The sequence below is a fragment of the Dipodomys spectabilis genome, unplaced genomic scaffold (genome assembly GCF_019054845.1).
Source record: "Dipodomys spectabilis isolate Male_0828 unplaced genomic scaffold, ASM1905484v1 ptg000242l, whole genome shotgun sequence".
NCBI lineage: Eukaryota > Metazoa > Chordata > Mammalia > Rodentia > Heteromyidae > Dipodomys > Dipodomys spectabilis.
Genome location: NW_024870919.1, coordinates 1,956,188 through 1,981,315, shown reverse-complemented (window position 1 = coordinate 1,981,315; position 25,128 = coordinate 1,956,188).

Below are 25,128 nucleotides of genomic sequence, written 5' to 3'. Positions count from 1 at the left end.
TGTCCTAAAATGCAAAACGTCTACTAGGGCAATGGAAACCCATGGTTGGGCATGCTTAAATTTTTAACCTGTGCACTGAACTAACAGGAACACATTAAGACACACTAAGAAACCCTGATGTAAAGGATCAGAAGGGCTGAGGGGAAGGGAGCTGCATGCTCAGGAATATAAATGGAGCTTACAAGCCACTGCAGGCTCTGACTTTCTATGTTGAAGTTAAGATTAACAGGCAGCCCAAGTTTCTAAGAACTCATTGTCTAGGCTATATGCCGCTTTCAGAACTTCTTTCCCTCCTCCTGTGTTTTGAGAACACTTTTTTTTTTCACTCACTCTAACCCTACCCAGGGCTGGAATCCTAACCATAACCTTAACACTAAGGGAATCCCAATTCTAAAATTTATGAAAAATGCTCATTTTGTGTCATCCTAACCAAAATTCCACTTGTAATTCTTGAAATAAATTGCAGGTTTTCCTAAACCCTACAGATTTTCTAACTCTTACGTCTGAATCTATCTTATTCCATAAGAGGAATCCTATCCCCATTGATCTCAAATCTTCATATTATGAAATATATTATACTTACATTATCCCAGCCTTTCCTGAATTCCTAGAACCTAAAATAATTTCAGATTTACTTAATATTTTTCCCATTACTTTTTTTTGTTGGTTATGGGGCTTGATCTCTGGGCCTGGGCACTATCCCTGAGTTCTAGGCATGGACCCGACCCCTGAGATCTTTAGTTTAAGGTGTGCACTTTACCACTTGAGCCACAACACCACTTTCTGATTTTTTGGTGCTTAATTGGAGATAAAATTCTCAGAGACTTTCCTTCCCAGGCTGGCTCTGAACTGTAATCCTCATAAATCAGTTTCCCGAGTAGCTAGGATAATAGGCGTGAGCCTCCAGTTTAATAAATTTCTTTACTCAATCCTCAACCCCTTTAACCAGAAACCTAATCCTAATCACAATCTGACAACACCAAATGGTTAATGTAAGGAAAATTGTCCAGACTCTATTCAATCACATGTTTTGCTTCTACTTCTTATTGGAAAACTAAATTTTACCCTAAAGCTTCTCCTTCCCTATCCCTTAGAAGAACTAAAACAGCAACTCACACTTTAAACCAAATTATACCTGAATGTTTAAAATAACGCCAACACTGGTTTTCCATTCATTCTAACTTTGAGGCCATTCATTCTTCTTAAAATATGTTGCAGTTTTACACAATATCTTACATCTTTTTTCTCATCATAACCCCAGCTCTAACTGGAACACCTTGCCTAATCCTAAGCCTACGTATAACCGAATCGTAATGTTAATAGCTAGCCTCTATTTCACATTTATCCTATCTCTTGCTCAGCTCGTAGGTCTAAATTTTACTTGCGTTTTGAAACTAAATTTTTAAAAGTGCTTTTCTATGTCCTCTCAAGTTTTATTTTTCATTATTTTTTAAAATTTTATTTTATTGTAATGAGGCTTACAGAGGGATTAAGGTAATGAGTACATTTCTTGTTGAGCAGTGTTACCCCCTTCAATGTTGTTGTCCCACTATCCATTCCCTCTCCCAACTCCCTCACTCTTCCTTCCCCATGATGAAAAGTTCTTTTTCAATATAGTGTGTTGTGAGTATCATTGTTGCAATGGGTCATCCTGTGTTGAACCTAATTTTCTGTTTCTCTAACCCTAACTCTAAAATCTGTCTGCGATCCTAACCCTAACCATAATAATAATAATAGCTCAATTCAGAAGTTAGCAAGAAATACTCGTTCGTTTTCATCTTGTTAATCCACGGTATATATTGAATTAATTTGCAGTTCACCTTAAATTTTCCAAATTAGATTACATGTGCATATATAAAGATGTAATTTGATGTGAAAAACAGACGATCTTTGGAGGAAGGAGTAATAAAAAGGAAATAGTAGGAGTATAATCAAATGTTTTAAATATATTTTGGAAAGAGCATAATGAAACTGCCACTTCCAAACTTAATAACCATTAACAAAATAACTAAAAATTAATAAATAAATAACACACTGCCTTCCAATATTCTTTAAGAGAGCCATGATATGTCTTGTGAAAGAAATACTTGTATTAGATAAACTTTGTTCATGCATAATTTATATTGTTATTGGCCAATTAATTAATTAATAAAAGTTTATCAAATAATATTCCATGACAAAAAACATAAAACAGTTACTTCTTAATTGTTTGAGAAAAAGTTATAGTCATGAGTTTTAGGAAACTAAATTTTTATTTCCTTACAAAACAATGATTTAGGTTTACTAATCTAGTATTTGTAGTATGTTTAGAGAACATAATTGGCATGAAAAACAACTGTATATCGTGTCTTGGATGAGGGATATTTAAACATTGTCTTGTATTCAAATGAATACTTTGGTTTACTTTTTAAAATAAATACAATTTTATCTTTTTTCCGAACAAGTACTTACCCTGCAATTAGGTATTTAAAAGCTAAATTTTCTATGTTTGATATATGTAGCTCTACATATTCAGAATGACATGATTTTCCTATTCGTAAATATCTATCCTCTGGGATTTTTGCTTCATCAATATAAATTTTCTCATGAGGTTGCTGTGAAGGCTCCAGTAACAAGTGTGGTCAGAAACATTTCCTGAATTCTAAATTTTAAACCTAATCATTTTTAGCCTTTGATTATATCAATTATTGTCTCTTCAGAGCAATTCAACGAAAATAAATGCTACTTTTTAAACATTTCACTCACATTGTAAATAATATTATCATAGTTCACACAGAGACTAATCATTTCAAACTCACCATATTTGAAGATCTTAGTGTGAAGAATGTAGAGAGTATAAGAGCCTTACACTCAATAATACTTTTGGTAAAATTAAATTAAATTCTATATCTGGATTTCTAAATTGGAGGTAAATCACATGGAAATAGGAAAATAATAAGAAAAATGATTACTTTGGGATAATTTTTTTCTTAATTTTTTCTTTTTTTTTATTGTGAAGATTCCGTACTGAGGAGTTAAATTACTTGTGCAAGGTAATGAGTAAATTTCTCATCAAGTATTGTTGCCTCCTCTTTATTTCCTTTTCCCATCCAGGAAGGGTGGAGATGGAAAAATCTCCACCTCCCCACCCCTAGCCAAAGTTGTAAAGTTAATCCTTCGACATAATGTCTTGTACATTTCATTGTTGCAATGAGTCCACCTGTATTCCTAAAATTATGCAGTAAAGTATCTCTAGTAAATATATTTTTCAATAAAATGTTTCAACCCTTAGTAAAGTGCATTATACTTTAAATTTTATCTCAAAATAGAAATTCTGCAACTAATCTAATGTATGTTTTTGTGCACAAAATGCTGTTATTTCTAGTCTTGTTATGTGATTTTATTTATATTTTTTAGTTGTGACATGATCCCTAATTTCATTTATTACAAACTTCTGTAATTATACAAATCATACCTGTACACATTAATTTATGTAATTTAATACACAAAGAAAATTAACTTTTTTCCTGTCTCCCACAGGTAAGGATGAGGTGCCTATGTATATTAAATGAAAGCATTCTAAAAGAGAGTCTGTGTGGAATGTAAATTTGCAACATGAGGATGGGATCATGAGCACTTTCTACTTGGCTGAACAGGAATTCTTGTTTCTACAGTACTTTCTTACCATTTAATCGCACAGGGAAAGCCACAAAATTTGAAGTTCATATGAAGGAATTACATTCCTAAAAGATGGGGGAACCCTGCTAAGTTCTATCTTATCACTAGCTCTTTGTGCTTGCTGGCTGATCTATTTCTCTATCATATGTTTCATGTTATTAAGTATATTAGCAAGTCAGCTGTCAGTACATTGCAGGAGACTATTGAAATCAGAGCTATTGCTGTGTAATATTCAGAGGAGAGGAAAAAAAATATATTGATCTCCAATTCCTCCCTTTAGGCTTCAATATACTAATTAATTGTCAAAACAATCGCGTTAGATGTTAGTTTATTTTCCCTATTTAATTAGAGATTAAGCAAGTGTTTTTCACAGTAAAAAGTGATGACAGTGGTATCAGAGCTCTCTGATATGAGCAACTCCTCCCTAACAAGTAATCCTCTATGGACTGTAAATATGGAAGCCACACTAAAATTCTCTCTCTCTCTCTCTCTCTCTCTCTCTCTCTCTCTCTCACACACACACACACACACACACACACACACACACACACACACACAGCTGCCACCCAGACACATCAGAGATCAGTTCAGTTCTATTCCGTTGTAATTATAGTTGATTGATATTTGCTCCATTGGTTTTTCTTTGCTTCAGGATATTGGCTGGGCCTGTATGGTTCCCTCAGATCAAGTCCCTTGTTCTTAGTGTACTGTGTTTTTGTATGCTTCAGGCCAATTAACAGTACCCTGAATACAATATCTTCAAACTTGACATTAAGTCAAACACCATGAATTCATACTACTATTCCAAAATACTAAAATGTATTGGATATAGAGACCAGAAAAACTCCCAACTTGTTATTTTAGTAAGAATTGACATCATGAAATAGAAGAATGTTGATGAAGAACTGAGGTAAGAGATCGGGAGTTTGTGGGAAAATGTAGAACACTATGTGTGTTAGAGATACAGAATCATTTTCTATAGGCTCATTTAATGAAGCTTCTAATCTTATATTGAAAGCTCAATTCACATATAAATTTTCCAGCTACTTTGCTTATCTATCACTTCTGATCACAAATCCTCTTATGAATTTTCATAGTTTCTTTGAATAAATCACACGATTTGCAGGTACTTCTCACTTTAAGGAAAGACAGTCTGCTTCTACAACTTTCATTCTATGTGACAAAGACTTATTTTTTGTTTCCCTGTTTGCTGAATAAATGTATTCATGGAAACAGGATATTGACAGCAAATCTGGGTGTAATTTTCATTTTTTTAACTTTCAAATATAATATAGATTTTGTATTGACTAGTCATTTTCTAAAAATGAATGATATTCATGAACAAAATATTTTGTTGCCTTTAAGTCAATTGAGAATGGCTGTGGTAGTTGTGTATAATTGAATTAACTAATATATTATTCATGTATAAACATGTGCATTGCACTTTTTTATTTTTATTTATATAAAATAGTTCCCAAGGGTTTACTTTAAAGTGATAATGGGGATAATTGCCTTCTTGTTCCAAACATTATATTAACTTCAGTAAAATTACTAGAAACACATGATGTTTACAGGAGCAATATAAAAGATGGGAAAATATTTCGAAAGAGAATGATTTATTGATTAAAACATAGAATAGAGTAAAATAATCAGGTCTCATGCTTGAGAATGCATAAATTTCATAGGAATGTAGCTTAAAAGTTGACTCAGATATAAATACATATTAATAATACTGAGCTTTACATCACAATACAAGCAATATAGGTATTTTAAGGAAGTGGTCATTCAAGGCCCTAAATAGCTAATGGATGAAGAATGGAATTGAAAATAGCAGAGGAAAACAATTCAACATGCAGATATTGTGATTTTATAATACTAATATGAAAGAAATGGAACTTTTTTCTTTCTCAAATAGACGTTTTGCCAGTAATTTCAACGTAAGGCATCAGTTGTAATGAGTCTAAAGTCTTTTCCTCCAAGATATCCAAGAGTACTATACTCATCCTCTAAAGTGTAAATAATTATTTTAGTTAGCTTTGCTTAATATTAATTTACATGTAGCAAATAGGTTAAAATATCTTCTCTATTTCTCTCAATATAATAACATACATTTCTGTCCCTTTGTGTTTCTTCATGCAATCCTGAAATCATTACATAAGTAACACAAGCAGAAAAACAAAAATAACTTCCACAACCCTCACAAATCCTAAATTATGTGAACAAATCCACAATATAAAAAATAAATTTGAGGAAGAGGAAAAACCGTGGCAGAATAACAACAGAAAATTACCCTAGCAATCTCTAATGAAGCAGAGATTTGGAGTCCTAGAAGGTACTCCACATCTAGAGGGTCACACCAAGTCAGCTATAATTATAGATATACAGCTATAAATATAGATATAATTATAGGCATACAATTCATAAGACTATTATACTATCTTCACAAGAAAACAGAAATTTATGAGAAAGTTTCCCAGCCAGACAGGTGACTGCTGTGACTGTGTTGGCCAACATATTCAAAAGCATAATTGCAGTGTGGAAATAAAAGGGCTACATGGAAAAAAGCAAGAACAGAACTGTACATTAGAGAAAGTTACACATCAATACACAGAGACAGTTCACCATACCACTGGACAGTCCAAACTGTCACTGGAACCACAAGTATTAACATCACAAAATCTCACCACAACTGATTTCTACTCCCACATTTAATTGTCTAGACAAAACCCTAATTTCAGAAAAACAAATCAAAACAAAAGACCAAACAAACACCTGGCAAATCAACCAAGAATATAGAGAGTCACCTATTAAGATAATAGATCCCTCAAAAGAAAACCTCCAAATGGACAGAACAAATTAGAAAAATACAAAAGAAGTTATGTCAAGGTAGTATAATTCACATAGTAAATAACCAGGCATTAGAACAGACAATCAAGGAACTAGAAGATAATTATCAAAATACATTAAAAACACTGCTGAAAATGTGACTAATGGAAAGATAGAAACCTTTATAAGGAAATTTGTGAATAATATGAAACCAACCAAAGATTAGCAAATTAATTAATGGAGACTGCAAACAGAAAGGTAAATAAATTCTGAGAAGGCAAAGAGTCCAAGGAAAAAATGGATGCCTAGTTAAAAGATATGAGAGAAGACACAACTAAGAAAACCCTTGCAACCCCCCCATCCAAAGAAAAAATGTAAAGAAAGTACATACAAGACCTAAAATAAAGCTTTAATAAAGAGATAGAAGCCCTAAAAAATGAACAATTAGAAGACAGGGAAATCAAAAACAAAATAGAAAGTCTCCCCAGCAAATAGATGACATAGAAGATAATCTCAGTGTCAAAGACAGAATAGGTCTAATACAAAAGAGGAAATAATCATTTAGGATAAATCAAAGAAATAAGAAATGATCTTGCCAGAACTTCAAGATTCACTTAGAAGATCAAATTTCAGGGAGATAGTTATAAAGAATGAGAAGAGCAGGAAACTACATGGAAGGGAAACATATTACAGAATTCTAGCAGAGAACATGCCAAACATCCAAAAAAGGCTCATTCAGAGAAGAGAAGCCTTTAGAACACTGAACAGATAATTCTAGAATTGAAAATCCACTACCATATCATAATCCATTAGACGATCATTAAATACCAATAATGGATGCTTAAAGCTTCCATAGAGAAAAGATTATTTATAAAGGATATACAGTCAGAATAAATACAGATTTCTTAGCTGATATGGTAAAAAGGAGAGCCTGGCATGATATATGACAACTAACATATTATATGACTATATGATATATGATGACTACTACACCATATATGACAACTATAAACAACTACCAACCGTGAATATGGTCCCAAGCCAAACACTCCTTTACATTTAAATGATGTATAAAAATATTTAATGACAAAGTTCCAGAGCCTGCCAGCAATGAAAGGGAATCCTGAATTAGGGGGCGAGGATGGGGAAAAATAAAGACATAAGACAAAGGATGGGGTGGGGAGGTCTGCAGCTCAAGACTGCAGCACCGTTTATTTTTAACTTTTTTTAATATATACTATTAAAAGTCAAGAGGTAACATAAGGTTACAATAGTCCCAAAAAACAAGAAAAATTTTAATGAAAACAGAGTGTAGTAAAAACAAGACAAGGTCAACAAATTCTACAGACATAGCAAAACAATCCCTGGCTCCTGGTGTTTTTTAAGTAAGCCAGTTCCTTGTACATGTCTTCAAGTGAGCACCAGCGTCAAGATGACCTTTAAACTTTATTGTCGGCTCCCAACATCTCCCCTATTTTGTTTAAAGAAGTGAAAACTCCTTTCTTAGGTTGGGTGGATTGCCTTGTCTGTACTACCCCTCTTAGGGAACTTCTTTAGAGTGAAGCTGTAGGCCCTGTCTTAGGTTGGTTAGACTGGCACCCCCTCTTACCTCTCTCTGGCTGTAACTCCTCTCAGGGGGAATTTTTTTGTATGGAGCTTGATCTTATGTAGCTGGGTGGCTAAACTCATATAAGAATTTTGCAGTGTATGTATAATACAAGGAAGGCATAGACAAACCATTAGCAAAAGCATTCCCAGGCCAAGCAATGATATTAGCAATCCTTTAACATAAGTCAGGGAAGGGATATAGTGTTGAACTTATTTAAACAATTTTTTAGCAGTTTTTGTCACTTTAGAGTCCAGAGGTAGGGCTTATGTAGTATTATGAGCAAGCTAATTAAGATAATGTGCAGTTTGTACATTTTGTGTTAGTGCCACAGCAGCTGCCGCTGTGGAGGCAGCTAACGAAATAAAGGCCAAAACATCAGCTACAAGTAGCCCAACAAATCGATGAGGGCGCATTAGTTCTTTTAATTGTCTTAACACCTGAATGCCAGAATCTTTATACCAAGTTTTAGAAATAATTACAGGAAGCATAACAAAAGATGGTTGTCTAACAATAAGTATGGATTTAGTTATGCAGCTATATGAGCAATCAGTAAAAGAACAATTAATAGCAGGAAACATTAAAATAATTAGCTCCAACAGAAATATTAAACAGTCCATACATAATGACATAGGGTGGTGATATACAACTCATAACTTTTTTAAAGGATGAATTGGGTCAGGTTATTTTGTTGAGTGTAGCCACCAGCATCCGAACATGATGTTGAGGATGCCCATTCGTCCACCACAGTCCAAGATTGTACTTATTAGTAAGATTAGCTCCAGACCAGTTCATTAATTGAGAGTTAGTTCCAGAAATATTGGTAACAAATGGCTGTATATGTCTGCACTTTATTGGATGAGGCTCTCCTATAGATACTACTATTTGTGAAGAATTAATGCAACGCAGTATCATATAGGATGGAGTAGAATTTGCATGAACTGGGTGCCCAGTTGGTAAAGATGTCATGAGTATATTGTATATTTGATTTTTGTCTGGGATCCAAATTTTTTGAGTCCTGGCTGGCATTATAATACAGCCTGGAATGGAGCCTTTAGAGCTGGTGGTAAAGCATAAAGGAGTTCCAATGCCTGAAGCTGAGATATTTCTGATCTTGGTGTGCTGGATGAAGGGATCGGGGCTGTACTGTATGCTGATCTATTGATGTGAATGAGTACCTCAACTCCCTCCCACAATCAGGGGATAAGGCATGTAAGCCCAATGTGTCAGCGTTTGTGTCATCTGAATGAAACTCCACAATCCTAAATCAATGCTCAGGCAACCAGCGGGATTTATTTTCTTCCTGCAAAAAAAACACAAACATGTCCTTCACCCCATGTTAAAACCGCATATGGCCCCATGCCAATCACCTCTTAAAGGATCCTTCCACTAAATTTGGACAAAAGCTCTTTGCTCTCTTTTTTCCCCCCCAAAACCGCTATGCTGTGGAAAGGCCATTATAATCCAAACTTAAAAAATTTAGTACAAATAAAGCATTAGAAGAATATTAACAGGAAAGAAGTGGTATAATTTCCTCCTTTTGATTAGAAAATTTGGTGTTTTAACAGCCCGTTGGCTTGTTTAACTATTTCTTGTCCTTGTGGAATATAGAGAATACCTGTAGAGTGAAAAATCTGGAAAGATTTATGAAAAGCTTGTCCAACATATCTCGGACCATTATCAGTTTTAATAGGTTTAGGAAGTCCTATCGTGGCAAAGCAGTGTAGGGAATGAGAAATAAAATGTTTGCTAGTCTCCCCGGCAAGAGGAGTAGCCATAATAAAATTAGAGTAGGTATATGGTAACATGGACAAAGCGAAGACAGACAAAAGAAGGAATCAGGCAGGAGTTTAGTCTACTTTCTTCATGGTGGAGGTGGTCAGGGTACCGATGTAGATTTTTTTTAGGTGATTGTCAGGCTGTAGCAGCAGCAGCAGCAGGGTCTCTCAGTGGCTCCAAGGGACTGTCACAACACTTGCCAAGGTCTAAATTTCTACACAGACTGTTAAGGATACAAGTAATACATAGGCTTGGCAGGCTGTGGCCCCACTAGATTTTAAGACTATTTAGAAAATAGCCCAGGACAATTTACCAAGGTGACAACCTTTTTAACTAGATAGTTTTTTTTTTTTTAATAAGGTTGATTTTTTAGGCAGATATAGAGGGCTCAGGCCTGTACTACTATTTTCCATGCCTTTATCTTCTGTCGATTTTGCCACATTTTTTTTAATAACTCTGGTCCCTTGGTTTAAAAAGGGATGATGGGCGAAGATTTATCTTTTGAAACATTTTAAAGCTGACTTAGAGGTGTTGATCCTACCTAACCAGGAAACTATAATCTTAGTCTATTTTACAAAGAGGTTACCAGGGTTAGATGTCATGAAGAACAATATTTTAACATTTGACAAATGCACAGACATTTTCTTTCCGGCTACAGCAATGTAGCTTGTTTAGCACTCTGATTTGTAAAAGCATCTTTAGGAATGTGACCTCTAGTGTCCCTAAAAATGTCTAAGTCACCTGTGCAAGCCTTTAGACATATGTTAATAGAAACACACTTTCAGGCTTACAAACTTTTTTTTTTTGAACAGATAAATTTTATGTAGCTGGTGTTAGCTCAAATGTTATTGCCAATTAGGGTTTTTGGCACATACAGGAGTTGGGTTTGAAGCCATCCTCCAGATTTTATAATTTTAGCTTTTTAGTACTATCACAGATTACTGACAAGTTCCTGTCCCTACAAGGTAGATAGTCATGGACATTAGGCATGCTTACAAACTATCTTCCCATGACCTCCTGGCTCTGACCAATTTTTGAAGGGCCATGCACAAATGACTCTAGGATCTGACATACTTGCCATTCAAGCAGTGGCTTACTGCCTCTGGATGCTCTTCCATTGTTTTTGTCCAAGGAATGTCTTCTCTACACTGGGATAAATGTCTTATTTGCATTTCCCTTAGCTGGTCGCTGGACTCAAACTTGGGGCCTCAGTGCTGACCCTCAGCTCTACAGCTCAAGGCTAGCACTCTGTCACTTTGAGTCCCAAAGCAATTCTGCTTGCACTTTTAGCACTCTGCTGGCTGAGTAGAGGTGACAGTCTCACAGGGACCTTTTTCTGCCCGGGCTGGCTTTGAACAAGTTTGTAGATCAATGAGTCTTATAAAAGGCCACTTTACTCCAATTAAAAGCAATAAGGTGGTCAACGTAGAATTAGCTTTTAAGCATGCTCTTACCTGAAACATATTAAGAGCCAAAGTTACATCAGACAAACTAGTAAGAATTTTTTGTGGTTGGTTTTGGGCTTGCTGGAAACTTAATAAAGCTATATGAGTAAACTGGAATAGCAATTAAGCAATTATTTTGGTAATCGTTATTTTTCCACTTTGAGGAAGAACAATTTGACTTTTAAACTTTATATCCAGAAATCCATTTCTAATTTTTAACCCTCCTATTAATCTCTTATTATATTATATTTTAGGTTTTAGTTACATTTAAAAAAATCCTTTAAAATCTTGAGGCCAAGGGTCACTTATTGTTTTTTGGCTGTTTGTTTTAAAACAGACACACATTAAAATTTTTAAACTTAAATGACAATTTTTAATGTAAGAATTACAATCACCATTCCTGTACCAAGAAGTTAGATTTAACACCTTTATGACTTTTAAAAACATATCCTAATTATAGAATATTATTGAAAGTAAGTCACATTACACAAATATGTTTTAAACCCTCTTTTTAAGTCCAAAGGGCAGTTTTAGCAATAGTAATCAGATCATCACATCACTAATTTTTATTAGCATGTTTTTAGTATTTATCTGTACTGAAAAAGGACAGAACAAACCTGGGCCACTTGGCCCCTAAAGATAGGGTTTTTTTTGTTGGCTTTTAAGTTTTTTATTTTATCTCTTGGGTTTTTGAATGAAAATACACAGTTTTAGACAGACAGAACAGGTAATGTTTTTGACAGTGGTAAACAAACTTTTATAATTAAAGGTTTAATATTTATTTTCAATGTTTAGCAAAGAGAACTAAATTTTAAAGAGCCAATGTATTTTTAAGCCAGATAACTTGATTAGAGTGTAAACAGCCTTATGTATTTTAAAATACCAGATTTTTTATTTTTAAGTTAAAGTATCCTTAAAAAGTCATTGAAAACAATGTGAAAAAATTTTTAAATTTTTGGTAATGTCCAAACCTCATAATCTTTTGCATGTTAAACTCACCCAATTGTTATAGCATGTTGACAATTTTTATCTTGAACTCTTTTACAAACACATACAAAACACACACAGGTCTTAAAGCACATAAAATTAAAATCAGTTGTATGTATTTTTAAAACTTGTACCAATTTTAAAACAGAATTAGACAAGACAATAAACAAAGGCTGAGTTGGGGGCTAATGGGCCCCCAGTTTATCCCTACCTCAGAAAACATAACAGAAAACACACCGAAGTAAACAAGACAAAGAAGTGGCCACAAAGACAAAATTAGTTCTCAGTGAATGGGACAACATCTCACCACCATACACAAGTGGGACTCAAATCCACTTACCAGGGGAGTCGAACCCCCTTTACTCACCTCCGGAGGATTTTTTTTTTTTTTTTGATTTCTGTAAACGTTGACCCAGGGGCCTTTCAAGGCAGAGGAGAATTTTTAGTCATCTTGGGACAAGGGAAAGAAGTCCCTAGCGGCCATCACCTCAGACTGACAGGTTTTCCCCCATACTCAGACCCCCTGGGCCAAGACCCGAGGCTAAGATCTTGTTGGTGTCACTTGCAGGTGGTCAGTGGCAGTTTTTCGGCTGCGAGTTTTTCTGCCAGCCCTTTTAAGTTATTGTTAGATCCTCCAGGTTTTTTACCCCCCACTTCTGGATCCATAGAGGGTGGAGGAGGTGGCAATAGACTAGAAAGGGGAGGCAGTTTAAAGTGTAAGTAAAAAAGAAGGAACTAGAGAGAAACATATTAAAAGAGGGTGTTAGCCAGTCTCCTCTGGACTCTCCTAACAGTAGGTGTATAACATAGCAGGACATATCACATATTTCTGAGTCTTAACTCTCATTATCAATGGTCTTAAATTTCCAAATAGAAGACATAGATTTGATAGGAGTATCAAAAAAAAGAAAAGACATATCCATGTAGTATCTACAAAAGACACATTTTATTGACAAAAACAAACACATACTCAAACTGAAAGGCTGGTTGGAAAATTTTCAAGCAAAGGGACACCATAAACAGGCTACAGTTGAATTACTAACATAAGATGAAATAGAATTCACATCAAAATTAGTAGGAAGAGACATTACATATTGATAAAGGCAACTTTCCATTAGGAGGATATAACAAGTCTAAATATCAATGCCCTGAATCCTGGAGCATTCCACTTCATCAACCAAATACTCCTTAACCAAAAAATCACATCTCAACACATCATTGTCATCCATGGATGACCTATCCAGGAAAAACTCAATGGAGAAACTGCAAGCTTAATAACTACACTGACCACCTAGCCCTAACAGACAGCTATAGAATATACGTTCAGCGTCGGAATATACATTCTTCACAGTAGGTCATGGAAGATTCTCCAAAATAGAACACATCTTATGTCACACAGAAATTCTGTCCAAATTGAAAGAAAAATTATTTGAATTCCCATATCTTGTTTTGCTATAAGTGAATAAACTTAGAATTAAACAGATAAAGCAAAAAAATAAAATGTCAAACCAATGAAGACTGAATAACACGTTGCTGAATGACCAATGGAACACTGAAGGGATTAGAATGGAAATCTGAAAGTTTCTAGAATTTAACAAAAGTAAACAGACAAATTACTGGGACACAGTAAATGCAGTACTTAGAGGAAAATGTATAGCTCTGAGTCCCAACATCAAGCAATTGGGAAAATCTCAAATGAATATTTTAATTATGTACCTCAAGCTCCTTGAAAACAGGAACAAGCCCAAACCCAAAGCAGTAGAGAGAAAAAAATAAAAAATTGAATCACAAATAACTAAATAAAGACAAAATAATACGTAGAAAGAATCAACAAATCAAAGTTGGTTTTTTAAATATATTAACAGACTTGACAGAACCATACCAAATTTGACTAGGAAGAGAACTTATATAGATACATAAATAAAAATCCTGCAGATTGGGAGAAGATCTTTACTTGCTCTGCAATACACAATGGCCTCATATCTCAAATATATTTGGAGTCCCAAAAGTTTAATTCCCCCCAAAAAATCCTCAAAAACAACAACCCTCTTAATAAGTGGCCTAAAGATTTAAAGAGAGACCTCGCTGAAAAACAAATATGCATGGCCAATAGACACATGAAGAAACATGCAACATTTCTGGCCATAAAAGAAGTTCAAATCAAAGCAACATTGAGATTCCACCTCACCCCAGGTAGTATGACCATTATGAAGAAACCTAATAATAACAGATGCCGGGCTGGTTGGGATGTGGCCCAAAAGGAACATTACTACACTATTGGTGGAAATTTAAACTTCTTCAAACACTCTGTAAAGAAGTATAGAGGTTTATCAATAGAGCTCCCCTATGACCCAGCAATGATGGATCAAGAAATTGTCATATATATTCACAACAAAACTCTATGCTTCCGTCAGAATGAATGACATTGCCCCATTTGTAAGGAAATTGAATCATTTGGAAAACATAATAAGTCAAACAAGCCAGACCCAAAGAATCATAGGCTACACTTTTCCACTCATTTGGAAAAACTAGAATATGTCTAGGATATTCACAATAGCTCAATAGCAATATGCATATCACCATATAAAATGATGCTTATCGAAATGAGGTACAAGAAATGGATAAAAGATGATTGTATAGTGAACGGTTTTTAGTTATTTCTATTTAGTTTTTACCCTTTGGTTTATTCCCTGTAGTCACTGTTTTTGATTTATGTATCCTTTGTCTTATACATGGTAACCTGATTTGGGGAAGGGAAGGGAAATCACAGAAATGGTGGGACAAAGATTAACCAAAGCACCACTGATATACAGTAGAAACTATGTTAGAAATGAACTTTACAACTTCGTAGGAATGGGATGTCAGGGTTGGGGGAAGAAGGAAAAAATGGGGAAGAGGTAACACTGTTAAAAATGTACTCATTACATATATAACTGTAACCCACCCATCTGTATATCACCTTCATAATAAAAAAAAAACCCAAAAAACAATTAGAGAACTCACCCAAATAGAGAAAATTACAGACAAAAATGAGACAACACAACAGATATAAGCAAAATTGAGAATGTTATGAGAGTACTTTGAAAACCTTATGCCAATCACCTGGAGAATCCTGGAGAATTTGATGCTTTCCTATACTCCATCTGAACCAAGAAGTAACACATAAGAAGTAATGAAAATGAAATGTCAGTAAACCACTTCCCATTCCAGAAAAAGCTAGGACCCAATGAATGTACCATGAAATTTAGGCCTGCAAAGAACATACAATACAGAGATCTAACTCTTCAATGGAATATAAAAGGAAATGGAATTATCAAACATATTCTATGAAGCTAGATTTAGACCCTTCCCCAAATTACATAGGGACTCACCAAAGAAAGAGAACTATGAAACCAACTCTTTGATAAGCATTAATACAAAACTTCTTAATAAAATTCTCACCAACTAATTTCAGCAACTAACAAAAGAATCACATGGTATGACCAAATAGGTTTCATCCTAGGATTCAATTGTATTCAATACTCTTGTCAATAAACATAATACAAACCATCAGCAGAAGCAGGGACAAGAAACACATGATCGTCTATAGGGATGTAGAAATAGCTTTTAACAAGCTCTAATACCCCTTTATGATTAAAAAAGTCTGAGAAGCTAGGAATGCATGGAACATTCCTCAATATAATACAGAGCATATATATGATAGAGATAATTAGCATTTTCCTAACGGTGGAAGCATGAAGACATTAAAATCAGGAATGAGACAAGGATGTCCACTCTCTCTACTACTCTTCAATATGGTAATGGACTTTCTAGCAAGAGCAATAGGCAAGAGAAAAACATAAAGGGGATCCAAATAGGAAAGAAGGAAAATTATCCCTTTTTACAGATGAAATGATCCTGTATTTAAAGGACCCTATAGTTTCATCCCTCAAGTTAAGTAAAGGTGATGCTAACCTTCAACAATGTAGCAGGGTAAAAAACCCACAAGAATCAGTAGTTTTTCTGTGTTACCAACAATGGGAAAATCCAGGCTGAAATCCAGAAAACAATCTCATATATATTAGCCTCAAAATCAAATCTAATCTAATCTAAACAAAACAAAACAACAAGAAAACTAGGAATTTATTAATTTAACTAAAAATGTGAAGGACCTCTACTGTGAAAACTTTAAAAATTTAAATCACAGTCTGATAATGACCCAAGGAAAATAATACAATAAGAGCTCATCTCAAGTAAAATGAAGACCAAGGACTGTGGGCAGGGGTCAAGGGATAGAGCACTTGCTTGTCAAGCACCAGCTTCTGAATCAAAACCCCAGTACTGCCAAGGGATAAAATAAAGTATTAAAACATAAGGAAAGTTGCAGATAATAGTATGATGGATGACATGGCGGTACACACCTGTAATCCAAACACTTGGGAGACTAGGCAATAGAATTGTGCTACATAATGACACTGTATCTTAAAGAATAACACAGAATAAAATAAATCAATCTACATTTTTAAAGACTAGGGTGTAGTTCAAGTGTAATTCAAGTAGTTTTGCATGTGCAAGGAACTGATAAAATGCACAAAAATGACATGCTTTAATAACTACAATGTCAGTTTATCAGTGCAGTACTAGATCCCCCTTGGCTGGAATCCCTCTTTAGGTAATGTAAGACAGTTGGTACACCTGTCTTCTGGGCTGGACTGAGGGCGTTGCTTGGCAAACAGTGTTTTGATCTCCATTCGTGGATCCCACTTACAACTCTTTCTTTAGTAGACCCCTACAAATCTCTCCCATCCCAATAACCGCCTCTGGCTTTCAAGTGAGGTTATCTTTGATATCTCTTAGGGCTCTCCTCCTCTTTGTCTGGAACTGCTCTGCTCCTGTACCCACATTTAGCGGCTTGTTCTGAGAAGAGTGATAGCTATTTTGCTAGCCACCTCTATCCTCTGTCATCTTCTCCTCAAATTAGTCTTTGGTATCAGTATGACTCTGCTCAGAGGGGAGAGCCAGCCAGGGCTGGCTTTGTACCATGATCCTCAGATCTCAGTCTCCTGAATAGCTAGGATTACAGGCGTGAGCCACCTGCAACTGCAGGTTGCAGGAACATTTCAGAGGAATGGAATAGCTCAACTGCACATATATTCATTAGCGACTGCCCAGGGGTGAGCCAGAATCTTACACCAAATCCACTGACCTTGATATTGCCTTTGTGTCCAAAAGGACGTTTTTGGACTTAAGGTCTCAGTGTGTGATTCTATTTTGGTGCAAACAGCACTTACAATTTGTGTGGCGAGCCTCCTGGCTTCATCCTCTTATAGGTGGCAGGATTTTAAGATCTACCCCAGGAGGTATCCCCCAGTGGCCATTTCCATGATGAGATACTCCTACTCTTCCTTCTCCATAACCTGGTACAATCTGATATTGTGTTTCTGCCATAACTTCTTAAAAATGTCCACCTCATTCTTTATCCGATGATGAGGACTCTCACTTCCAGAGTATTTTAAATGCCATGTCCTTGTCTGTGACGTGGTGATGGGCCAGCTTCACTTGTACATAGGTACCTTTGTCGATGAGCTCTTTCATGAGGTATTGTTTGATGGTCTCCTCCTTCAAGGAGAAAGTAGAATGATACTTTGTGTTCTTCCATCCTTCTGCTATGATGGCAGGTAGCAAATCTACCTAAAATAAACTAAATAAATTAATGAAAAACCCAGAAAATTTTAAAAGAAATACCAAAATGTAAATGACCAGTCCCCACAAACAACAAATCATTTAGATTTGAGTCAGTCCTGCGGGTCATCAATCAAAACTCCCAGCTCTGTTAACTGACATAGGTTGGAGCACAATGGCTTCCTATATATCCTGCATGGCCTCACACAATGGAGCAATCGCAACCAGGCATTGTGATATCATGGAGGAAATGGATCAATCAGAGTCTGAGGTCAGAGAAAAAGTGGACCAGTCATAGCCTGGCAGCCTTGACAGCTGTTGCTAAGGAATCCAGCTGGGCTTGAGGTTACTCTGGTCATTATCATAGCATTTCTGAAATCACTAGGACAGTGGTCAAAATCCTCTGATTTTCTAGAGGACTACTGCATCTTATAAATTGCTTCTCTCGAGACACTAGCTAACAGCCTCCATTCTTGATGGCCATCCTATGTCTTGTTCCAGCAATGGCACTGCACACTCCCTCCTTCTCAAGGACAGCTGTGTCTTATAACTTCCTCCTGAGAGGACAAGTTCCAGGCTAGCTTTGAGCCACCATCCTCACAATTCACCTTCCTGTGTATTTAGGATTATAAGACTGAGCAATCAGTAAGTACTTAGCTCATCTCTTACATTTGGAGGAAGTATATTTGTTATAAAGGTGGATTTTAGATATTTCCTTTTAGCACTTTAAATTTGTTGCTCTTGCTGTCTAACAGTTAATCTAGTTTCTGATGAGAAATTTGTCATAATATCATTGAAGATCACTTTGGTGTGATGAGTTGTGTCTCTGCGCCTTGGGTTTTCGGTCTTGGTTCAATTAGAATGTATCTTAGTGTGGACCTGTATAATTGTGTGAAATGACTTTTTTGGGCTGGTAGATTCCTGCATAGAAGGGTTCGTGCTTTCAATCAAAATTGGGAAGGTACTGATTATTATTCCTTCAAATAGTCGATATTTCAATTTTTCCCTCTGTACATTATACATATATACATTACACATACATTACATATTCACATTATATATGGAATATACATATTTTGCGTAAATATTTATATCATACATACATTTATATACATATATTATTTTTACATGGCTTCCACTTTTGTGATTGTTTATGGTAGGATGTTTAGATTATTCCTAGCTGCTCCGTCAGAGTTAGAGTAAGCAAAGCCAGCCACACACTCCTCTCTCTCTCCCTCTCTCTCTCTCTCTCTCTCTCTCTCTCTCTCTCTGATTTCCTGCCTCTGTCAGTTCTCTGAGCACAGGGCCATTGTTTATCTTCTAGTGTGTGATGTAATCTTTTGCAATGTCATGTTCTGCTTCAATGGCCACCAGGCCTGCACCTGGAAGACCAGCTGCTCCAAAGTCAGCCTGCATGGGTGCACCTGCCTGCCTCTGTCTTGATGTCAGAGCCCTTGAACCTACTGGGGTGGCCTTAGCAAATGCTCCCGTGCCAGGACTGATGACTGGTGACTGTGGGTGCCACAAGCACAGGCTCTTTTTTTTACGCATTGGAGGTCTGAGGTGGTGCTTGGGGGTGTTGCCCTGTTGGTGGCTATGCTTAGAGCAAGGCTGGGGGCTGCAGAAGACTCATTGTGGACTGACTTCCGGGTACAGCAGATGCCACGGTTTTCTCTGGGCTCTTTTCAGAATACATGGGCAGGTTCAGGAGAAGAACCTGGGCTCAGGAGGCCCCTAAGCACAGGGTGGGCAATGGAGCTGGGAGGGATAGGGTTGTCTAGGTTGGCAGGGGGCAGAAGATGAGCTTATATTAGTAGGCTGCTGGCTTATAAAAGAAAAGCTAGACTTGCTTGCTACCCAGAAATATCCCTCTGAAAGTGGTTGCACCAGAGAGTCCCATGCTGGTGGGGGAATAAAGACTGCAGTAGATGGACCAGGATCATTTGGTCCTGTTTTTGAGCAATTAAATGGTGTCTCTGGCAGGGGGAATCTGAAGGTTCCTTAACACTGCAGATCCAAGGAAGCCAGAGCCCAAGCAGACATCAGGGTTGGCCAGCTGTGCAGTGGACAGGCTGGTACATGAAACCTTGCCGGAAGGCTTTGCAGAGTCCTCAACCTGGCCCTCCTACTGGCACAAGAACCTGCCTAGCATCCCCTCAACCATAGAACTTGGAGACAGCAGCTCTCCCAACTTGGACATGCAATGTCCAGCTGTCAGAAGGCTGCTGTGGTCAGTGTGGGTCTGGGAAGAGTGGCACGCCTGCTGCTGGAAGGAGCAGATGACCCTTCCAAGGCATCTGGGGGAAGGGGAGTCCCTGGAAATGGGCTCATGGAAAGGCTAATCTGTCCATCCCAAAGAGAACACCTCCAGATTGTTTGACTGTTTGGTTGGGGGGGGGTTCGCCCCATGGAGGCAGTGGTATTAGGAGAGAGTGTTGGTGAGGCTATCCCAAAATTAAAGCAATTGCTGAGGGAGCAAAAGGGTAAGGTTTGCTGAACATCCATGGCACGTGGAGTTGAGGCCATGGCTGCTTCTGTCTTGAATGACCCACAGGCTTTGTCAGCAGAAGACAAGTGACTGGATGCTGGCATGGAGTGCAGTGGTTTTAGCAAATTTATCAGAGAGCCCTACTTGGCTTGTATGTCATTAAATAAGGCTAACACTGGGTGCAGAGTTACGGCTTTAGAGTTGGGCATCACAGCTTGATCGTTTTAAAGGGCTGCAGACACCTTCTGGAAGCTGTTGGAACTTTAGAAGGTCTGAGTACATTATGAGATTAGATGTGGACCTCTGAGCTTCATCCTTGTTTTGTGACAGGGCTGAGCCCTTCCTCCCTGCTGTCCTGGTGACCTCAGGGTGTGGGCTGGTTTTTGGCATGTAGGAAAGTTTAGTGTGTCTTTTATTCCCTGAGCCTCACTCTGAAGGGCTGTTGTTGGCAGGGAGGATTGTTTCATTGGGAGGTCTTTCTTTGAGTAAGGCAATCTACATAACTCAGAGCACATCTTGGCTTTCTCTATGAATGTTTAATTTCTGTGGAAGACTGGTGCCTGAAAGGCCTAACAGTTCAAGGCTCCAGGGGCTTTCTAGGTTTCCAGATATATCCATGGCTTGTTCTTTTTCATCTTACAATGACAGCTCCAACTTTCTCCTTTAGTTATGTTCTACTGAGCCCTTTGGCTCTGGCATAAATGAGGAAAAAATGCAAAAAAGGCAGGGCTGTCATGTTACTAAGGAAAGCAGACAGGACTGCCTTGTTGCTGAGAAAAAGGAGACAAGCCAGTCTTGTTAGATGGTTTCATTTTATTCCTCAATGTTGGTAAATAAAGTCTCCAGATTGGACTTCAGGAGAATCCCATTATCATTGCTCCGTTCCTTTTCCCTGCTCTTAAAGTACTGCCTTTCCATTTAAATTCATTGTTATTTTTACTTTTTCTCAGAAGCAAAGAGGCAATTTAAAAATCTATATGAAATGTTAATTTTAATTCTTGAATTGCTAAAATACATGAAGAACATGTCAATTCAAGCAATATAAAATGGCAGATGGCATGAGTTTGATCTCTGTCCCTCTACTGTTGGTCTCTTGCTCTACCCTGCGGTGACCATTGCTACTAGTTAGTTATGTATCCCTGTATCTAAACCAAATGTGCACAAAGGATAAGCTATTAAAAAGAGACTTGCCCACAGCTACCCATGGTCCCCCAAACTGCTATCTTAGTAGGAGACCAAATTTTCATTCACACTATGGAGATTCAAATTTCTACACTCAGGTTCACAGATCTGAGCCAATTCTGTGCTGGAACCACATGAATGAAGGTGGTAGCTCATTGTTCACTAACGAAGAAGTCTGCAATAGCTGGAAATCTGCCCTCTGCCTCTCCCACTAAGTCATATATCAAGTATGAGGATTAAGGAGTTACACAGGCCTTTTAGAGTTTAATAGACTTTGGGTTTCAACTTTTGTAATTCCAAGTTTCACTTGAGATCAAATTTTGGTCCTGCACAGCAGCAACCCCAGAGGAAGTGATGTCCAGATCTTGTGTAAATGTCACAGACTGTTTTTACTGAATTATCTTTTTTCCTACTGAAAAACCCCAGACTCACTGGGATGCTTTCTTCAACGGGAGGGCACCCCAAGAACCAAGACTTCAAGCCAGCAGCTGCAATAAGCAAGAGAAGTTTATTTGGTGTTTGCGCAAATGGGCTCTCTGTCCAAGGCAGAGAGGAAGCCCCGAGCAGTGGTTACAGGCACTTTTAAAGACAAAAGCCACAGGATTAGCATAAGACCCCAGGTTCCCCAGGATTGGCTCAGTTTACTACACGGGGAAGTTTATAACACTCTTTGTAAAACAGTTGGCTCAGGGCAAGTCTAGGGTGAGCAGTCACCCTGGAGGAGAGTTTACATAGTTACAGGCTTGTGATTGATTAACATTTGGCCTAGTTTGCTGGGCTCACCAGATGGTCCTTATCTTGAGGCCTCTAAACTGAGAATTTTTACACAGGAATGCAGAGGAACATACTGTTTTTTCCTTATCTTGGGTCCCATTTGGCCACTTGGGGAATTTACTTGTTATTTCTTTATTTATGACTACAGAGCTTGTCCCAGGGCCGACATCTAGACTCCGAAACTTTTTATTTATTTCCAGGGAGGGGAAGGGTCAGTGCTAGCGCAAGCAAGTTTACAGAAGCAAAACCAGCAGTTAGCAATTGTAAAATGTAACTCTAATTTTTAATCTTTCACTACAATCCACACCTGTGGCCAGATGGGGGCTTTCTTACAGCTAGCTGACTGACAGCACAACATTGGATCTAGTTTATACCTAGTTCTGAAGCCTTGTTCTGGAATATGGCTGTTTCAGTCTTGGATTTAGAACTCCCCTCTTTCTCCCCCTCTATTTCTCCTTCGTCTCTGTCCTTCAATTCAAATAATCATTTGTTGAAAAAAAGATTGGAAAATTGTCGTAACTTTACCTTCCAAGCCTGACAATTATGTTAAAACAGGTGGAGAACAAGCATGATACAAAGTAAATGCACATACAGATGCGTACACCCACACCCACAATTACACCAGATAGACACATACATACAAACAGAAACACACAAAAAATCACAGGACATTTAAACCTTGTTTCTTAATACTTTAAATACACCAAAACATTTGTTGCAGTCAGAAAATCACTAGTGCGCACGTGCGTGCACGCACACACACACACACACACACACACACACTGCCAGTAGTGGAGCTTCAATGCAGGATGTGCGTAATGTCCCTGAGATTTTGTAATGAAAGCTACTTTACTCATTTGCACCACAGCTCTACTTGTGTCTTTTTAGTGGCCAATTGGAGATGAAAAGCACATGGACTTCTCTGAACAAGTTGACTTCAAACCACAATACTCACATCTCAGTCTCCAGACTGATTGGACAATTTACACTCTCACCAACAGTGATAGAGCTCCCTTTTGGCCGCATCCATAACAGCATTTGTTACTAATCACTTTTACATGTTTTTATTAGCCTTCCTTACTGCAGTGAGGTGAAATTACAGTGTTGAATCGTTTTATGTTCAGAGATATTGAACATTTCTTTATGCGTCTATTGGCCATTCTTACTTAATTTGGGAAGTCTGTCTTTAGGTCACTACCTCATTTATCAATTGAGCTGTTATTTGAGGATTTATTGGGGGTAATCTTTTGTGCTCTATTTATATTTTTCCTATTAGGGCCTTGTCTGATGAATAGCTCATAAAATTCTTCACCCATTCTGTGGGTTTTTTAATTTAGGTTGTCATGTTCTTTGCCAGGCAGAAACGTTTAAGTTTCATGCAATTCAGTTTATCCAGGCTTTCTTTGATTTCTTGTGATTCTGGATCTTTAGTTAGAAAGTTTGGACCTGTGTTCTAGGATCCATGGTGTTTCCTCTGCCACCTATTGTAGTATTTTCATGGTTTCTGGCCTTATATTGATGGCTTGGCATATGTGGACACCATTAATTTGATCTGCCTACAATTCCTTGCTTCACAGACACAGCAAAGTGGTACCTTTTCTAAGTAAAATGAGGTGGTTCATGGTTGTTTAGAAGGGGGATGGATACTCAGAAGGGGGATGGATACTCAGAAGTGTGAATATGTAAGTCATAGGTGGTAGGCTCAGGCATAATTATTTTTAATTACATTTTTAATTGTAAGTACAATGAATCCTAATCAGTGACACTTTTTTCATCACCTCTACCATCCCTGAAACTCAACTTGTTCCCCTCAATTTTCCTAGTTTCATTGGATATGAGTTGAAAATTGTGACTTCATTTCATTCACCTCCTCCTGCCTTTCAAGTGCCAGTTTCCTTATATACATTTTATTGTACTGTTAGATTTTCTAAAGGATTACACCATTTAAATTCTTTCCAACATATACTGTACTTCGTGAAATATATTTATGTATATGTGCATACAACACTCTATATGTTTACATATAGACCTGGCTTCCAAATATGAGAGAAATCATTCATCCTGACTTCACAAAATTTTTTCCAGGTATATCTATTTCTTTATAAATGATGCAATATTCTAATGGATGACTAAAATTACTCTGTGTATATATACCATATTTTCTTGATCCATTCATATATTGAAGGCATTTGTGCTATAACTATACCTTGACAATGAACATAGTTATTTTGTGGGTATATTTTTCAGTGTAGTTGAACAAGTTTACATTCCCACCAACAATGTTTTGTGATCAGTCTAAAGTGAGATCGAAAAAGAGCAGCAAGTCAAGTGGTTGTGTATTTTTGTTGTTGTTTTTGTTCAGTCGTGGGACCTGAACTCTCGTCCTGAGTACTGAACTTCAGCTCTTCAGCTCAAGGATAGAGCACTATCACTTGAGCCACAGAACCACTTCCAGCCTTTCTGCTTATGTGTTGCTGAGGAATCAAACCCGGGCCTCATGCTTGCAAAGCAAGCACTTTATCACAGAGCCACCTCCCCAGCTCGTCTCAAGTGTTTTGGTTTGCATTTACTTTATGGCCAGAGATGTAGCACATTTTTTATGTGACTACTGGCTATTTTTATTTCTTCTGGGAAGTCTCTACTTAGTTTGTTTGCCCATTTGTTAATTGGGTTGTTAATTCTTTGCTAGTGTAATTCATTGAGCTCTTTGAATATTCTAATGT